Here is a 21,001-nt window from a genome sequence, read left to right as displayed (position 1 = left end):
CTAAGAGATTCGTACTCAGAACCTTCGTAATTAAGTACACACTCAAGGAGTTGGGACACGTCATCTTCGCTGAGAATATCCTCGTCCTGGGTGTACAGCGGATGCGGCTGCGGACAAGGGAGGGGTGAAAACAAGCCCCAATATTCTTCGTCACGCTGTTGGAGCTGCTTCTCAGTCGGTCGTATTTTGGCCTTTTCTTCGAGGGGGTCGTGTGTTGAAGCCCGCTCCCCCAGCGTGCCAATCGACACTTATCTACATTGCCTCCGACATGCTCTTAATTCTAAGGAGAAAGAGATAGCTGGGAGGAGTGGGAAGTGATACTGCAGGAGTATCGGCCTGTTTGAACGACAGACGTTTATCAGGCAGATTTGTATTGGTAAGGTCGTGTTAAAGCGTGGTATTAGGTGTCACGGAAAAATCACATAGGTGGAAAGTGCCTACTAGTGGCGACGCATGACGTTTTGAAATGTGTTACCACACTCCTTCTGAGAGTATATCTATCTAAATCGTCCACATCGTCTTTATTCCAAGCATTATTTTCTGAGGAAAATAGAACGCGTGCTCTACAGTACAGTTTATTAATATTTACACAACCACATAACCAGTCCAGAACTATGTACGACGAGTCACTGCTGCGCCATCAAATGTGTCTGCTACTAACCTCTCACCACACTGAAATTAATGTCACAGTTAAACGATTAAAATCTGAAGGCTACTATGATGCATATCAGTCTGTACTGGACGGGTGGATACAGGAAGGTGTAATAGATGAGGTACCTAAAGAAACAATGGATTCTCCCTGTCATTATTTGCCGCATCGTTACGTTGTATAACAGAATAGTAACATGTTTGTCCGTCCTGTGTTTGATGCATCGGCATGTGAAAACAAGAATTCCAATGTTAGCAGTTGTGTTGAAAAGGGACCGAATCTCATAGAACTAATTCTTTCAGTACTGGCTCGTTTCCGGTTGAAGAGAATTGGAGTAATGGCCGACATCCGGCATGCTTTCCTGCAGATCAGCATCGCTAAACGGGACCGGCCATTTTTGAGATACTTGTGGATCAACCGCCAATGTGCCTTGAAGTTCTATCAAAACTGTTGTGTATTTTTTGCAGTGACATTTAGCCCATACCTTCTTGGAGCAGTAATCAAGTACAACATGCAGACTGTACTAGACCAATGTAAAGAAGGTACAACCTCTTGTTCTCAAGATTTGGTAGAACTGTTAGCTCAGAGTTTTTATGTTGGCTATTGTTTGACCAGTGTAGATGATATAAACCAGTTGCAGCAGATCGTTGAAGAAGAATCTTCCGTCATGAGCGAGAGAAAGTTGGAGCTTCGACAACCCCTTCTTTGCCATCAGCAAAGGCTACCAATGTCTCAGGATTGCTGTGGAATAAGTCAGAAGATACCCTATACATAAATGCAGAAAATGTAATTTCCCTTTGCCTGGAGAAAATAACCAAGAATGTTTTTCTCTCAGCAGAACATCGGATTTTTGACCTCATCGGAGTAGCTTGTAGTGTCACCTTGTTTCCCAAACGTCTCTTGCAGCAGTCATGGGAATCAGTATAGGCTGAGATGAGGAAGTGAATGAGGACCTTAAACCACAATTCTTGGCCTGGATGATGGATCTTCCATACTTAGAAGAAATCAAAATTCCCAGATGACTATCAGGGTCAGATTCGCAAGAAAATTGGACACTTCATATCTTCTCCGACGCAAGTCAATCCTCGTATGCAGCTCTGGCTTACCTACGCCTTGAACAGCAGGATCAGGTTCGTGTCCAGCTTATCCATCTGAAACAAGAGTCTCTCTAATCAGTAAGCCTAACAAGAAAATTACAATCCCGAGGTTGGAATTGTTAGCTGCAACAATAGGTTGTAGGTTGTACTGTAACATTTTTCATGATTTCAACATCCAAATATTTTGGACTGTGGCAACTACGGTCTTAACATGGACTCAAAGAAAATATCTATGGGATGTGTGATTATCCAACCAAGATAAAGACATCAGGGGTATGATTAAAGGACAGAAATGGAGGCACGTTCCTGGCACCATGAATCCTGCAGACCGGCGCTACTGCTAAGAAGTTGTTAGAATCAAGATGGTGGGAGGGACCTAACTGGCTACGAGAACAACCAAGTACATGGCCCAAGGTAGATATGCAGTTTGATGAAGAGATTACCCGTGTCAAGAAGAAAAGTGTTGTTTGCCCCATGCTCTCAGCTACTTTGATTCTGATTGTTTTTTGTTCGCTTTTCTCCTTTTAGGCAAAGCATACATTTAAATAGTTGGTTATATCGCTTTGTGAAGAACTGTCGAACGAAAGAGCATGGCAGATTGAGTGGTAACTTGAGAACAGAAAACTTAGTGGTGTCTGAGCTTAAAGTCATAAATATGGTTCACAAACAGGCTTTCTCGGGAGTGAATGGCCCAAAGTTGTCTAATTTGGTCCCATTCGTTGATAGTAATTTCAGCAATTTCCTCTCGAAGCCCTCTGCCGATGACTGCACATTCACTCTGTTGGCCAAGTTTCAGTTCTACTGGGTACATTCTCTGCACTGGTCTCAGAAGCAAGCCGCTTGAGGAAACCGTGACCCTCACTGAAGAGACTCCCAGTGAACTGTTGGAAATACGATCTGGAAGGACGATTCGTAAGCTTCTAAAACTGAACCTTTGATTGTGTTGTGTAAGTTATCGTTGGACTGACCACCGTTAACTTATGCAAGTATGAAGAATGAGATTTCCACCTAATCAATACTTTATTACAAAATGTTTGAAGTTATTTACAATTCAAACATTTTGTAATAAAGTATTGATTAGGTGGAAATCTCATTCTTCGTACTTGCATTCTAAATTCATCAATACGGACAATGAAGCTGATAGATCATAGCACCGTTAACTTAGGTGGGAGAAGTGTATAAATAAGCCTAAGACTTGAATAATGTCGATTATTGTCAACTGTGTTATGTGTGTAGAATTTCTTTGCACTGAGCGTTTTGTTTTTGTTGTTGTTGTTGTTCACAAGATGTCTTCCACGCGTCCGTGTGATAAAATAAATGTGTTCGACTACAGACGAATTGAAGAGGCCGGCGCAAGAACTAGACAGCTCCAAAATATAAACAATTCCAGGAGACACAAAAACTTCGTAAAATAATTATATGTTGGAAACGTAAGGTTTGTCTACGTACACTAGCTAGATTAACTAGTAACATACATATTGAAGTGGAAACGATGTTGGTTGTGTTGCCAGACTCCTCTCACTGCTTTATGCACACGGCCTAACCACCCAAAAGCTGGTTCTATTCCTCTCAGTTTGTTCGCATAACCGCTGGAACTGTCTTTTTCATGCTTTGGTAAGCTATGTTTACTATGGAAAATGGAATTACCAGTACTATTTACCTGATTTATCAAAGTAAGGTAATTTATTATACAGCAGGCTTACTGTGAGAGTAAATATCGTTATAATGCAACAATATTTATATGCACCAAGGAAATGAGGTTCACAGAAAATTTTGAGGGAGCTTTTGAAGTGAGTTGTGTAGTCCGAAAACATTGTTCGTGTTACAACATGAACAATGATGTTGCGATTCGCATTCTGTACTAGAATATGAAAATCTTGTAGCAAATATATTCTCTCTCGCTTTCGGTTTTCCTTCTCGATTACACCAAAGGTCCGGTTGCAGGGGAAGAAGCTGTGTCCGGGCTCTGAATACCGGTTTATTATTTTCTCAAATATCCCAGGTCCTTTTACAAGTGAATAGAGAAAATGAAAATTACCGTGGTTCTTATTCTGTGCCGAGAACAGATACAAGATTGTGATGTCATCACTTATCTCACTTTGTATGATATGATTAAGCATGCTACTCACCTCATTTTGACCCTTTCTACCAATAGTTTCATCATACATAGAGGAGAATGATTTTCCTGTCTTTCCAGAGTGTATACAAAAATTATACCACCTCAACTGCCTTTTATAAAATATGTATCCACTGGAACATTGAATTATAGCGGCTGCATGAAACACCTGTCTGGGTTCATATACCGGCAGAAATATTTAAAACAACCCCGATAGCTCCTTTTACACTCCCACTACGCACCAAATCAGTGGAGCAGTACAGTCCTTGAACTGGCATATAGAGATTTCTTTCTATGATAGCTTACAGCACGAAAACGAAACTACCGGGCGAGTTGGCCGTGCGCGTAGAGGCGCGCGGCTGTGAGCTTGCATCCGGGAGATAGTAGGCTCGAATCCCACTATCGGCAGCCCTGAAAATGGTTTTCCGTGTTTTCCCATTTTCACACCAGGCAAATGCTGGGGCTGTACATTAATTAAGGCCACGGCCGCTTCCTTCCAACTCCTAGGCCTTTCCTATACCATCGTCGCCATAAGACCTATCTGTGTTGGTGCGACGTAAAGCCCCTAGCAAAAAAAAGAAACTGACCAAAAAGTGGAGCTGTTTCGTTATTGCGCCGGGCTCTTCAATTGTAACAGTGTTTTTGTCGTTTTTCAAGTGTATTTCCAACAGTAAGACATTCTGAGGTGTATATAGTTTTATTCTTAGAGTAACCTCGTTAAGTTTATATGGAGAATATCTGTATATATTAATGTATTATGGCAAAGGCTATTGAACTTGTGTAATGCCAAATAAGTGATTCAATGATTCCTCGGTGATGGCGTTATTTTGTTCATGCAAAGGAGGTTAAGAATGGGACAATGATCTCATCCGTATGATATCATCAATCTGAGGCTTGGTCTTCAAAGCTATGTACATACATCTGTGAAATAGAGAGGCGATTGATTTGAGCGACGTGAGTTGCCAAACCAACCTTTGCAATTAGTTATTGGAACCTGAGAGGATTCAAGGCGTCAGTCTGAAGTGGAAGTGTTTGTGTAATTAATGTTACGAATGATCTTGCCCAATAAGGGCATCCAAGTGTAAGAAAGGTCCCCGCAATTTTCCTTACTATGAGGGCTGTAAATTAAGTAGTGGGAACGTAGTCCAGACACTCGCAGGAGATCGGGCACGCGCAAATAGGATATGGGAATGGTCAGGTGGCGCCGTTGTCGATGTGTAGTGCATTTGATAGGCATCCAGTTGTGAGTGTTGCTGCTGTGTGACGTTGAATTATGGAGTGTCGATTTCACCGCTCTGAAGCATGTTCTCAAAATTTGATCAGTATTCGTGGATTAAAATCGAGTTTGCCCGTGGCAAAAATGCATCAGAAAGTTAATTGAGGATTACGTGAAGCGTATGGCGAGAAATCATTACCGTACAGGACGGTTGCACTAATGACCAAGGTGTTTCGTGCGGGTCGGATTGAGACTGTCGATTTGCACCGCACATGTCGGTCCTCCATTCTTCAAGATATGACTGAGATCGTGAGTGGTCTCGTTTCCGTAGACCATCAATGGTCTCTCCGGAAATTATCCGCAGAGGTTGGTCTCAGTCATCAAAGAGTATGGCACATACTGACGAAATGTCTTACATGATGAAAATTGCATCCTGTTGACTTCCTCATCAACTTACCTACGTACGGAAATGGCACCGGTATACAATAGCTAGTATCGATCTGGACAGATACCGTAACGAAGGAGACGCATTTCTGCAGCGTATTGTCGCCAATGATGAGACGTGGGCATGAGCCTACAAGCCTAAATTAAAGCGTCAATCGAATGAATGGCTTCACCCAGGTTCGCCACGTCCACAGAAATTTCGACAGGAACCCAGTCTGGTGAAGCTTAAGCTGGTTGTGGCATACGACCACGAGGGTGTTATTTATACGCACGCTGTGTCTGAGAGACAAATAGTCAACACTGACTACAATTTCCGATTGCTGGAGAGATATCTGCGTCCGGAAATGCGGCGCAAACGTCAATTTTTAATGCATGTTCTCATGTCCCAAAAAATGTCAAGCTCTTATTGCAACGGTCTTGGAACACCCTCCGTACTCACTTGACATGGGTATTTGTGATTTCAATCCATTTTGGAAGTTGAAGGTACTCCTCGGAGGCTGCCAATTTCATGACGTGGTAACGGTACTCCGCGCAGTAGGGCGCTCCATCGCTGTCATCAACAGAGAACGAGTTGCCTATGGTCCCCTAAAACTTCCCAACATTTTAAAAAATTTAATAGATTTTGTGAGTAACTACATTGTAGGAATGTAATGCCATTGTACTTGTTAGTTCATTAAATGTTACGTTCTATCATTATTGTCATTACTTTATTTACAGCCTTCGTATTTAGAAAGTGGAATTCTAGTAGTAGCGTGCAGTGCCTATTGGAATATTACCTTTGAGGTATGTAATGAATGAAAATCCACAGCTTCTTGCCAATCATTCGACCAGGTTAGGTATGGAATGAATGAAGCCCCATCTTGCGGCGAGGATAGGAGTTGTGCCGGCTGCCGAGGCCTGTCGTACTTGAGGTATGTAATATAAGTATATAAATGTGTACCAGAACAGCTTGTAGCTAATTTGTGGGTATATCGCTCATCTGTTGTTTATCAATTTTGGAGACATAATTATGAGTTGGGTTTAGTGGCAAGACTAGGTGGTACCATCAGATTATGATTGTTGTTGTGTTTGTTGTTTTCTAGCTGGACCAAATTCACTTATTTATTATTCCATGATAAGAAAACCGTATTGCTCTTATGGGTATACAAAAACCAAACACAACCCCTCTTAGACACCCATAATATCTCGTGATTAACCCTCCGTCGGGCGCATATGATCCGACAGATACCAGCGTCCGTTTTAGGACTGTGTCGTTGTAGTGTGGGGGAGAGGCCAAGATGGCTCCTCCAGTACCTGTTTCCCTTCCCCTCTTCACCCGTTCAGTGTTAGCCCTGCTAGGTAACAGTTTGCACGTGTAGCTCAGTGATATCTCCGTATCTGCCAGATACGCTGCGCTTGTTCGTGTTCTACTGCATGTGCCTATTAGATACATCGCGCCTGGTCATGTTCTCACGATCTGTGACGCTTAGTTTCACAAAATGAAGACGAATAAACATTTCGATCTAAACAATCGTCACATCGAAGTAATTGGCAATTTAAAGCTGGACGGTTCTGATGCCGTAGAACAGTGGCGGTTTCTTGTATAGCGCATTGGAGCAATGAACCTCCAGTTTATATCAAATTATACTGAACTACTTTATATTCATAACTCCCTTGTCAAACTTGAAGCTTTTGCTTAGCCCATCTATCCGTAATATACTCGTACTGGCTTTCAATTCATGTGAACTGCGCACGTTCCGTTGCTGGATACTTGTCTGAAATAAACCCCCTTGGAAGGCGATCTCCTCGTCCGTACCTGAACGAAGGGAGTGGCGAGGTGCAGGGGGACATCGGCCGGCACGTAGGCAAGACCAGGATATCGCAGAAACAAATATCTGTGGTTTACACATGCGCAATATGCCTCTCTCTCAAGTCGTGTTGGGGTAAGTATGTGCCTGCCATCCGTTGCCCTTACAGGAATTCGTCTACATAGCAGAAAATAGTGCACATAATTAGCGCTAGTGTTGAAGAGCATCATTACTACCAGCAGTCGCATTAAACCGCCAAATTCCAATTGATGCCTTTTCCCATATACATCAATACTTAAACATCTATTAATTTGCCTTCTTTGGAATATTTACTTTTTGGAAAGAAAATTAACTTAAAAATCACCGAGGCAAAGAGTAGCGGGAATGTAATGGCAATGAAAACGCTAATTGCCTAGCCATAGAAGTCCTTATAATTATGTTACCAACATTGTGAACAGTGCGAACATACATCCCTAAAGTTCACTCGTGTTTTACAAGTCTGATGTTAGCGTTTACAAATTTTTGCAACAGTTATCATAATTCGTAATATTATTGTACGCTGTGCAAGCGTGTGAGTGTTTTTCTGCACTGTTTTGCCGTTCAGAAACTTAATTTTTAGGACATAAAGAAGTTACAATATTTTATCCGTGTGTGTATTTTTGTGCATTGTAGTTGCGTTCATAATCTTTCTTCCCGGGAAAGGTAAGGAGATACATAATGAGTTTGATCAGTGATATGATACTTAAGAAGACAAACTTTTCTTCTTCTTCTCTCTCTCCCTCTCTCTTGAGCGTAAACTTAAGATTAAAATTAAGGATGCCGGACGTCCAATGCCTGATCTTTATATAACGAGGCATCCTAGAAGTATAATGATAATGGCGTGTGGTCTCCGGGGAGACCTGGTGCAGGTCTTTTGATTTGACTCCCGTAGGCGACCTGCGAGTCATAATGAGGATGAAATGATGATGAAGACGACACATATACCCAGTCCGGATGCCAGGAAAGTTAACCAATCAAGGTTAAAATTCTCGACCCTGCCGGGAATCGAACCCGGGGCTCCTGTGACCGAAGGCCAGCACGCTTAACATTTAGCCATGGAGACGGACATCCTAAAAGTAAAAGTAAAAGTAATGAAATCGTGCATAAATTCAGAATGGATATATATATATAAAAGAATCGAGTGGATCTGTGGGTGCGAAATTACTAACATGTTGATTTGTTTTCCTTTTTTATGATTCATGAGTAATGAAGGTGAAGGGACTTGGACCAAAGTCGGAGTGGTAGATTTGGGACATTTGTCCCCAAAAAATAAAGAAACACAAAAGTTCTAAACCTCATATGCTTGCCCAGTTACAATTCGACCTCCTGGACAGACACGATTACCGTCAGTAATTTGATTGTGATCAGAGGCAGTCTGTGGAAAGAGACAACGATCAAGTACGGAAAAGTCGTTATGTGCAGTGTAAAGTTCTGTGGCGCGTTTGAGATGGCACTTCACGGACATGGAGAAACACGTGAATCATCGAATCCTGGCATATTTCGAGGCCTCGTTAATTTTAGTTCTGAAATTGACGTTGCATTAAGAGACCATCTGTCCAAAGCTACTGTTTTCAAAGGCACCTCGAAAGACATTCAGAATGATTTGCTTTCATGCATGTATGAAATCTGTCGTGAGAAAAGAAAAAATAAATTAATCACCACAGCGCACTTCATTTCGGTAATCGCAGATGAGACCACCGATATATCAATTACAGCACAATTTGTTATCGTTCTTCCCAACGATAAGCCAGTTGAAAGATTCTGGGGTTTCCTCTCATCCTCTAGTCATGATGCTAAGACAATAACAGAGAGTTTAAAATTTTCTCTGAGCGAAGTTGTTGATAGTCCAAATAAGTTGATTTCACAAGGTTACGATGGGAGCAAGTGTAATGAGTGGTCACCATTCAGGGTGCAAGTTCTCATCAGGGAAAATTTTAGGCATGCAGATTAATTTCACCGTTATGCCCATTCTTTGAACTTATTCATGGCACAGGTGACAGGGGGGAGAAGAGATATTGAGGGGGATTTTTCTTTCTGTTGAACCCCCAGTGACGACAGTCACGCGCCGCCAATGCCGTAGAAGAAGACAGATATCATCTGATAGTGAAAACGATGAACCTGTGGAAGAACGTGCTGGTGATTTTGACACTTGCCAGGATGACTCAGAAGAGGATATAGAAGGAAGCCCGGGTCTTCTTTACATAGGGAAAGATAAAAAGACTAGATGAGGAGAGTGCCTGGTAACCAACACGTCAGAACGCGATTGCACAATTTGCTCAGACGCTTACCTGGGGTTATTAGAGATGCTAGAAAAACCAAGGCACTTTTTGGAGTCATGGAATCAGTTAATAACGCCAGAAATGCTTCAAGAAATTGTGGAATGCACTAATAAATATATTGAACGTGTACGTGGAAACTACGCTCGAGAAGGAGATACTAATTTTATCAGTCCAGTAGAAATGAAAGCTTTTATTGGTCTTATCTACTTAGCAGGAACGCTTCGTAGTAATCGACAAAGCTTAGAAGATTTATGAGGAACAGATAGTGACGGCATAGAACATTTCCGTTTTGTAATGAACTTGAAGAGGTTTCGTGAAATACGAGCCCAGTATGATCGTCTTGCACCAATTAGCGATATTTTTTCAAGCTTCGTTATAAACTGCCACTAGGCAGTAACGTAACAATTGATGAAATATTGGAAGGTTTTCGCTGCAAGTGTAGCTTAAAGCAGTTCATACCCACGAAACCTGCCAAGTACGGGATCAAAACTTTTGCACTGGTTGATACAAAGCAGTATTATCCCTACAACTTTGATATATACACTGGAAAACAGCCGGAGGGCCCTTTCTGTGTAAGCAGCAAGCCAGCTGATGTAAAAAGTCTTGCAGAGCCGATCTATGAAAATGGTCGAATTTTACTACAGATAATTGGTTTTCTGATGTTGAACTAGTTCACAAACTCAAAAGAGAAACTTGTCTTTTGTAGGGATCCTAAAAAGAACAAACGCCAACTTTCAAATGAGTTTGTTAACGTCAAAGAGAGACCAGTGAAGTCCAATATGTTCGGATTTTGTGAGGTATAAACAATCGTGTCCTATGAAATCAAATCACTTTATTTGCAAATGAGGTGTCTACCTCGGTGCCAAATGATACACAAAAATACATTGTTCTCAACAACTAAATATTAAATTAAAAGGAGAAGAAGACATTTCTCCTAAAATACAATATTAAACAATTTACGTTAACAATTTTTCTATTAAACACACAGCTCAACCTTAATAAAATTATATTATTTACACAATTCTACTCTTCTGTAAGTCACACACATAAACAAATCATATAGGCATCAATTCAAAAAATACTCTACAACTGCTATACGATTTAAATGAACATTGCTTTTTTAACACGTTGAGTGCCAGACCGATTTTCATAGGCTTGCCGTCTAGTGCCGTGAGCTAATAACATCGAGTTACTCCCTGGTGCCAAAACGTTCACAGGCTTAACCAAGCAAATGATCGCTGAAATGAGGATGTATTTATGATATATTAGGTTAACTTGTTATGTATATTAGGTAAAATATTGCGACCCCATATGGGGTCGTATTGATCATTACGAACTGTACATGTACACGCGCCCCCATATGGGGTCGTACTTATACAGTAGTTACTGTCCCGACGCTCGGCCATACTTACCTTTTCCTTTGCAGGGACGCGTTATATGCTGTTGATTATGATAGGTATGTTATCTTGTTCATACTGGAGCCGTTAAAAAGTACGATCTCCGATTTAAGGTCAGGAAATGTTTGTAAATGACGATCTTCCGATTTTAGGTTAGGAAATTTTCGTATAGAATATAGTTATATAAAGTAGTAAAAATCAGTTGAATTTGGTAAATTAGGATGTAACAGAATAATATTATAAGAAGAATTAGTAGTTACGGAATATTGAATAAGTATACAATTTTTTGTATAACTTTCAATTTGAGTAAGAGAAGCTGGCAGCACTGGTTGTGCACATGGGAAACCAGTGACTATATCGTTGAAGACGGTCATAATTGTTGCAACAGCTGGCTGGGAAACCTGGAATACAGTGGGGAAGTGTGTGCTGAAGACTGTAATTCATGAATGTGGTTGAACATGCGAGATCGATTTTTGCTGTATACTGGGTTCAAAATCACTGTAACTATATACTTCGTCTACATCATCATTGTCCGACTTGTTCGATATATCGTCCAGACAGTCTGCACTAAGTCTTTTACTGCTCGATTTACTCTTAACTACTTAAAAAAGAAAAGGAAACTCAGAGCACTGCACACTTACATAAACAACCCGTGCGTGAGATAGACAATGACTTTGTCACCCTACAAAGCACTCTTGACGTACCCATATGGGATCGCGCCAAAACAGGAATTGAGAAATGGAAGGTGGACTATGCACGTACTTTAAATAGACGACCAGCAGATGGCAGGAAGAGACTTTATACATCTTCGAAACACATACTTACTGCGCACCCAAATGGGTTCGCACAGTTCTCGGTTTAGAACGAACGTACGACCCCATATGGGGACGTGAAGTTCAAAAACTTGGCTACTCTCACGTACCCATATGGGGTCGTATGGCACTCAACGTGTTAAACCATTTTGGTAACTAACGTGCATAACGACCTGCTGCGACTTAACCAGAGTTCCTTTTGCCACTGCCTTTCAGAGTTACTGAAGGGCCTTCACAGCTACAGTAGCGGTCCCAGGGCCCTCAAAGTCCCCACTGTACTTCACCCCTACAGGCAGTCCGCTACTTCAGCTATACAGTCTTCATAGACTAGGAGATGGAATTAATTTATTCACAAAAATTCTTTATTTACAATAATCTACACAGGTCGAATGCCATTTAACATTTCTTTTCTCTGTTGCTGCTTATCCTTTCCTTGAAGATCTGTACAGCTTTTGGAAAAGGATCAAACAATTCCCCAAGTAAACTCTTCCACTCCTTCAAGCCCTTCCCTATGAATGAAAATTTTTCCCCAATCATTTAAGCTAAAATCCGTCTACTTTTATATTTGTGATCAGTCCTGCCGATATAATTATTTTCGAACTGAAGCCTCTCACGGATTATCCCCAAGCTTCCTCTCCTGTATGTTGTTGTTTGAGTCATCAGTCCATAGACTGGTTTGATGCAGCCCTCCATGCCACCCTGTCCTGTGCTAACCTTTTCATTTCTACGTAACTACTGCATCCTACATCTGCTCTAATCTGTTTGTCATATTCATACCTTGGTCTACCCCTACCGTTCTTACCACCTACACTTCCTTCAAACACCAACTGAACAAGTCCTGGGTGTCTTAAGATGTGTCCTATCATTCTATCTCTTCTTCTCTTCAAATTTCGCCAAATCGATCTCCTCTCACCAATTCGATTCAGTATCCCTTCATTCGTGATTCGATCTATCCATCTCACCTTCAGCATTCTTCTGTAACACCACATTTCAAAAGCTTCTATTCTCTTTCTTTCTGAGCTAGTTATCGTCCATGTTTCACTTCCATACAATGCCACGCTCCACACGAAAGTCTTCAAAAACATCTTTCTAATTCCGATATCAATGTTTGAAGTGAGCAAATTTCTTTTCTTAAGAAAGCTCTTCCTTGCTTGCGCTAGTCTGCATTTTATGTCCTCCTTACTTCTGCCATCGTTAGTTACTTTACTACCCAAGTAACAATATTCATCTACTTCCTTTAAGACTTCGTTTCCTAATCTAATGTTTCCTACATCACCTGCCTTCGTTCGACTGCACTCCATTACTTTTGTTTTGGACTTATTTATTTTCATCTTGTACTCCTTACCTAAGACTTCATCCATACCATTCAGCAACTTCTCGAGATCTTCTGCAGTCTCAGATAAAATAACAATATCATCGGCAAATCTCAATGTTTTGATTTCCTCTCCTTGGACTGTGATTCCCTTTCCAAATTTCTCTTTGATTTCCTTTACTGCCTGTTCTATGTAAACATTGAAAACGAGAGGGGACAAACTGCAGCCTTGCCTCACTCCTTTCTGGATTGCTGCTTCTTTTTCAAAGCCCTCGATTCTTATCACTGCAGACTGATTTTTATACAGGTTGTATATAATTCTTCGTTCTCGGTATCTGATCACTATCATCCTCAGAATCATAAATAGCTTGTTCCAATCAACATTATCGAATGCCTTTTCTAGATCTACGAATGCCATGTACGTGGGCTTGTCCTTCTTGATTCTATCCTCTAAGATAAGACGTAAAGTCAGGATTGCTTCACGTGTTCCTACATTTCTCCTGAAGCCAAATTGATCTTCTCCCAACTCAGCTTCAACTTGTTTTTCCATTCTTCTGTAAATAATACGTGTTAAAATTTGGCAGGCATGAGATACTAAACTAATGGTGCGGTAGTTTTCACACCTGTCAGCACCGGCTTTCTTGGGAATAGGTATAACAACATTCTGCCGAAAATCGGATGGGACTTCTCCTGTCTCATACATCCTGCACACTAAATGAAATAACGTTACCATGCTGGTTTCTCCTAAGGCAGTCAGTAGTTCAGAGGGAATATCATCAATTCCAGGTGCCTTGTTCTTATTTAGGTCACTCACAGCTCTGTCAAACTCTGACCTCAAAACTGGGTCTCCCATTTCATCAGCATCAACAGCCTCTTCATGTTCCAGAACCAAATTATCTACATCGTTACATTGATACAACTGTTGGATATGCTCCTGCCATCTTTCTGCTTTGTCTTCTTTCCCTAGAAGTGGCTTTCCATCTAAGCTCTTAATATTCATGCACCTAGATTTCATTTCTCCGAAGGTTTCCTTGATTTTCCTGTATGCAGGATCTACCTTTCCCAAGACCATACAGTCTTCGACATCCTTGCACTTCTCCTTCAGCCATTCTTCCTTAGCTACCTTTCACTTTCTATCCACTTGATTCTTTAATCGCCTGTATTCTTTTCTCCCCTGTTCATTTCTAGCATTCTTGTATTTTCGTCGTTCATCAATCAGGTCTAGTATCTCCTCAGTTATCCACTGATTCTTAGTTGATCTTTTCTTCCTTCCTAACATTTCTTCAGCCGCCCTACTGACTTCATTTTTCATGACTCTCCACTCTTCCTCTATTGTGTTTCCTTCAGCCTTTTCATTTAGTCCTTGTGCAACATGTTCCTTGAAACAATCTCTCACACTCTTTTCTTTCAACTTGTCTACATCCCATCTTTTTGCATTCTTTCCTTTCTTCAATTTCTTTAACTTCAGATGGCATTTCATGACCAACAAGTTGTGGTCAGAGTCCACGTCTGCTCCTGAGAAAGTTTTGCAATCCAACACCTGGTTTCTGAATCTCTGTCTAATCATAATGAAGTCTATTTGATACCTTCCAGTGTCTCCAGGTCTCGTCCACGTATACAGCCGTCGTTTGTGGTGTTTGAACCAAGTATTGGCAAGGACTAAATTATGATCAGTGCAGAATTCAACCAGCCGACTTCCTCTTTCGTTCCTTTGTCCCAATCCGAATTCTCCTACTGTACTACCTTCTCTTCCTTGGCCTACCACTGCATTCCAGTCTCCCATCACAATTAGATTCTCGTCACCTTTTACATATTGAATTAAATCTTCTATCTCCTCATATATTCTTTCGATTTCTTCATCATCCGCTGAACTAGTAGGCATATAGACCTGCACTACTGTGGTGGGCATTGGTTTGGTGTCTATCTTGACAACAATAATTCTTTCGCTATGCTGGTCGTAGTAGCTTATCCGCTGCCCTATTTTCTTATTCATTATTAAACCAACTCCTGCATTTCCCCTGTTTGATTTCGTGTTGATAATTCGGTAGTCGCCTGACCAAAAATCTTGTTCTTCCTGCCAACGTACTTCACTTATACCTACTACATCTAACTTTAGTCTATCCATCTCCCTTTTCAGATTCTCTAACCTACCACAACGATTCAAACTTCTAACATTCCACGCTCCGACTCGCAGAATGTCAGTATCCTTCTTCCTGATGATCGCCCCCTCTCGTGTAGTCCCCACCCGGAGATCCGAATGGGGGACTAGTTTACCTCCGGAATATTTTACCCGGGAGGAAACCATCATCAGTACATCATTCATACAGAGAGAGCTGCATGTCCTCGGGAGGTAGTTACGGCTGTAGTTTCCCGTTGCTTTCAGCCGTGTAGCAGTATCAACACAGCTAAGCCACGTTGAGTATTATTACAAGGCCGTATCAGTCAATCATCTAGACTGCCGCCCTTGCAACTACCGAAAGGCTGCTACCCCCCTTTCGATGAACCATTCGTTAGTCTGGTCTCTCAACAGATACCCATCGGATATGCTTGCACCTGCGGCTCGGCTATCTGCATCACTGGGACACGCAAGCCTCCCCACCGCGGCAAGGTCACATGGTTCGCAGAGGAGGCCTCTCCTGTATAGGCTCTATATATTCCTATAAGTCTAGTGTTCTCCCTTCTCTAACTTAAAACATCCCAACCAAGTTTCTCTAATATTTCTGATACACTACATTTTATTCATGAAATCCACTGTTAGAAATCTTGCCGATTACCCATGTATACCATCTATTTCTTTTATTATGTATTCCTGGTGAGGACACAAATCACTGATTGCATATTCCAATAATGGACGAATCATACTTATGTAACTTTTCTCCTTCAATTCCTTCTTGCATTCATTAAGTAGCATCATTATGACTTGTAACAAGCTGTATGCTTTTCCAACAATGCCATCAACATGACCCTTCCAGTGGAAATTACTTTCAATTCCCACACCTAAATATTTGCACTTGCATTCCTTCGGGATAATTACATCATCCAAAGTATATTTAAATTCAGTTTCTAAGCACCTGTTTGTAATTGTTGTGACAATTGATTTGCCTCCATTAATCTTCGTGTTAATCTCTTCAACCCATTGTTGGATACTGTCAAGGTCCCTTTGTAATTCTGTACAATCCTCAATGTTATTTATTTCCCTATAAACAATAATGTCATCTGCATGCAATCTTATTTTGATGTTATATTGTTCCCTAAACCATTTGCATATATTAATAATAATAATGGGCCGATTATACTACCCTGTGGAATTTCCTTCCAAACTTTCTTTTCCTGTGAGGCACGATTTCCTTCTTTGAATGTCTGAAACCGTTCAATATAGAAATTTTCTCATTCAACATATAACCCTTGTGTCCAATCTTATTCCCTCCAGTTTCTTTAATAATATTCAAGGTTCCCCTCTGTCGAATGCCTTGAAAAGGTCTATGATAGCGCAATCCAACTGGCCTCCCGAATCCAACTGATCTGATATGTCCTGCTGAAATCCTACCAGTTGTGCCAGACAAGAAAATTTCTTTCAAAATCCATACTGGCTCCTCATGAACGAATTTTTATCCTCACACACCCCTATAATATATTTTGATATTAAAATCTCCAGTATTTTACAAACAATACCAGTCAGGCTGACTGGTCTGTATGTCTCAGGTTTCTTATTATCACCCTTTCCTTTATAAATTGGTATTATTATAGATTTCTTCCATTCCTTTGGTATTATACTATTATTTATGATATAGTCAAAGATAAAATTTAAATAGGACACTAGGTACCATCCCACCGTCTTTCATATTTCCCCAGTAATTAAATCACTTCCTGCTGCTTTTCCTTGCTGAAGCAGTTGGATTTCTCTGAAAATATGCTCATTTGCGAACGAGAAGCTTTTTGTTTCCTTATGTGTCTTCCACCTCTACCTTCTGTTTCGGTTTCTAACTCCTGACAATCTTCAACAGAATCTATGAATTCCCTACTAAATAGATTTGTTTTCTCATTATCTATTAAAATGTTCACCCCTTTCTCCCACCATTGTGGGAATTTGGATTCCTTTTCCCTTTTGATTTCTAATATATGAATACAGCTTTTTCCATTTTCCTTTATGGTCATTGCCCAGATTTGCCATTCATGTAATTCTCATTTGCTTCCTTCTTCACCCTATTAACTTCCTTTATTCCCTGTTTTCTAGTTTCTCTATTCTCCCTACAGCTTTGATTTTCCTGTTTACAATTCTAAAATTTCTTTTAAAATTTCCATATTTCCCTTGTATTACAAACAGGGTTTGAAGTCAGTTTACCCTTCCTAACAAGTACAAATCTCTTCTCCCCTTCCCTAATGATTCCTTTAAAATTTGCCCAGAGCGTATCCACATTACTCCCGTCGCTTATCCATCAACTGCATTGTGATTTAAGGTGAGTCCCGAATTCTTCAACCTAAGTTTTTCTGTACATTTGTGTGACCCTCTCATTAAGCCTTTTTGGCACCAGTCCTACATCGCTAACTACAGCACTTATCCCTTGAATTACCTCAGTATTATCAACAATTTCCCATGGTGTAAACAAGAATACGTCTAGTAAGTTATTGAGACGAGTTGGTGCTTTTACTACTTGTGTAAATCCACCCTCCCAAATTAACTTATTTGCCAGTCTCTGTTCAACGGCTTCACTTGCAGCTCCATTCCATTCAACTTCAGGCAAATTTAGATCTCCCCAATTATTATATCATTATTATTGTTTTTATTAGTATAATATATTAGTTTCTTAAAATATTCCTATGTCTCTTTCCTCTCTTCCAGGCCTATATGTTCCTATCATTCCCACCTGCTCCATATTATCACAAATTAATTTTATCCTTAATAGTTCATCCCTTTCATTGGTACACCATTCATGTGAGCAACAAGTTTCCTTCACCAGAATAAATACCCCCTCCCATTTCATCACCTCGATCTCTGTGATAGACTGTATACCCTTCTGGAAATACATCTCTATTAGCCACCCCTTCTCTCAACCATGATTCCACTTCTATCACCACTCAATCTCATAAGAAACTATCATGTAATGAATTTTAATTGCTTCTTTACTACACCTTGACAGTTTACCAGGAGAAATCTCAGACCCCTTCCTCCCTTTCCAATAACTTACTATGATCAAAATCCAGTTGTCACTCTGCCATAATAGAATTTTCTTTATTATCCATATGATCACCAGGACAATTTAAACGATGTCCCTTTCCTATTCTTTTACTTACGGGTTGGGGCCGTATGATGCATTTCGTCGAATTGCTAATTGATAAATATTTACCCACATCCTAGGATGTTTTTACAGTTTTCCTAAAAAAAGTTACCCCTCTAAAATCGATCACCCATCGATCTAGCAACGTTGATTTTTCTCCTTTCTGATCATTATTCCCTCTAATTCCCGGCGGCATATTAAATTCTCAATCAAATTTCCTAACCTGTCACACACCTGATTTTTTCATGCCTGTTCATGTGAAGACCATGTCTTGTAATACCTTCACTTTCAAACTTAATTGCTATTCTTACCCTGTTTACAATTTCAGTTTACTAATCCTTTTATATGTTTATTTTCCCTCTCAATAACAGGATTTAAGTTAGGCATATCATTTCTGTGTGGTACAGAAAGCAAAATTATTTTGGATTTTTGTGTTCATTTTAGCAATTGGCTTATGTCATGGTCCAATTCCTCAGTAATTACATTTTCATTTAGCCCTGCATCTATTGTTCCTCCAACTATAACTAGCACGTCTTTCTCTCCCAAGTTTTCTATCTTACTTTCAATGTTCTTCACCATTTCCCTTAAAGGTGCATTCGGTTTAATAATACTTTGCACATCTTTACATGGAACTAATTTGGAACCAAGAATTTCATTACATTCCCGTCCGTGAGTGTCGCCGATCAGCAAGATCTTCCTCATCTGGGTTGTATTCCTCGCTCCAGTCGGCGGCTCCTTCAGCAGGCAATGGTATGTTGATAAACGGGGTTAGAAGTCAGGTTGTGAGTTTCACAAATAGGAAAAGTCCTCTCAGTTTTAATTACTGCATTGATGGGGTGAAAGTTCCTTTTGGGATCATTGTAAGTATCTAGGTGTTAATATAAGGAAAGATCTTCACTGGGGTAATCACATAAATGGGATTGTAAATAAAGGGTACCGATCTCTGCACATGGTTATGAGGGTGTTTAGGGGTTGTAGTAAGGATGTAAAGGAGAGTGCATATAAGTCTCTGGTAAGACCCCAACTAGAGTATGGTTCCAGTGTATGGGACCCTCACCAGGATTACCTGATTCAAGAACTGGAAAAAATCCAAAGATAAGCAGCTCGATTTGTTCTGGGTGATTTCCGACAAAAGAGTAGCGTTACAAAAATGTTGCAATGTTTGGGTTGGGAAGAATTGAGAGAAAGAAGAAGAGCTGCTCGACTAAGTGGTATGTTCCGAGCTGTCAGCGGAGAGATGGCGTGGAATGACATTAGTAGACGAATAGGTTTGAATGGCGTCTATAAAAGTAGGAAAGATCACAATATGAAGATAAAGTTGGAATTCAAGAGGACAAACTGGGGCAAATATTAATTTATAGGAAGGGGAGTTAGGGATTGGAATAACTTACCAAGGGAGATGTTCAATAAATTTCCAATTTCTTTGAAATCATTTCGGAAAAGGCTAGGAAAGCAACAGATAGGGAATCTGCCACCTGGGCGACTGCCCTAAATGCAGATCAGTATTGATTGATTGATTGATTGATTCTACACTGCACACCATTTCTCAGACGCTTTATATTCAAATCGCACTTATTTTCATTCTTTTTAGATCCAGAACACTCCCATGTGCCGATAAAGGGAAGAAATGTGATTGTCATATCATGTTTGCACTTCGACGACTCAATTGATGACAGTACGAAAACTTCAATCCCAACACGGTAATTTTTTACAACGACACAAAAGCATGTGTAGACGTAGTTGACAAACTGGGTTCAACTTTTAGTGTAGCGTGAAATACACGACGATAACCAACGGTGTTATCTTTTTTGCCATTCTGAACGTAGATGGAATCAATGACCAAGACTTTCTGACTGGAAATCAAGTTCTAGTTAAGTGCCGGAAGAGTTTTCTGAAACATTTGGCTAAGGAACTGGTATCTCAATACCTTAAAATGAGAGGTGACAAGTCAGCGGGTATCCTAGTGCAACTGCAGAATAGTTTGCAGAGATTTAGAACACCTGTGGAACAAGAAGTTTTCGCAAGCCCCTCTGAAGTAAACAAGCGGAAACGTAGTAAACCAGCACAGAGCAATCAAAGAAGACAAGATTGCCAAGATACTCTTGTGTTAACTGCGGAGACCATTCCTGCTTGGAACATGCAGTTATGATCTGCAAGAAATGCCATGAGACCCATCATCAGGTACAGCAAAACCTAATCCAGAAAGCTCTCCAAGGACTGACTATATGCCATTATTGTAGAATGTCCATTGCCAGTCGAGTTTTCATTCTAAGTTGTGTGCATACAGTGAGTATCCAGCTTATCAGTTATTCTATATTTTGTAACAAATGAACTATCAGTGAAGTTACGTTTTGAAACCTTAGAGATGAACATGCTGATCCAGCCAATTATCTGAGTAAAATATAGAGACCGATTTTATGCTAATGTAAAATGCTGATTGTTACTCGAGTTCTTTTCATTCTAAGCCGTGTAGTTATAATATGTACCTAAGTTAACAGTTATCCTATATTTCAGAACAAAGTAACCACTACTTGTCAGTAAACTTCAGTTTCCAATTATCCCTACAGGTGTCCATGT

Source organism: Anabrus simplex, chromosome 2, assembly GCF_040414725.1.
Source record: "Anabrus simplex isolate iqAnaSimp1 chromosome 2, ASM4041472v1, whole genome shotgun sequence".
Taxonomy (NCBI): domain Eukaryota; kingdom Metazoa; phylum Arthropoda; class Insecta; order Orthoptera; family Tettigoniidae; genus Anabrus; species Anabrus simplex.
The sequence above is the reverse complement of the archived record's forward strand: the minus strand, read 5'-3'. Positions refer to the sequence as shown.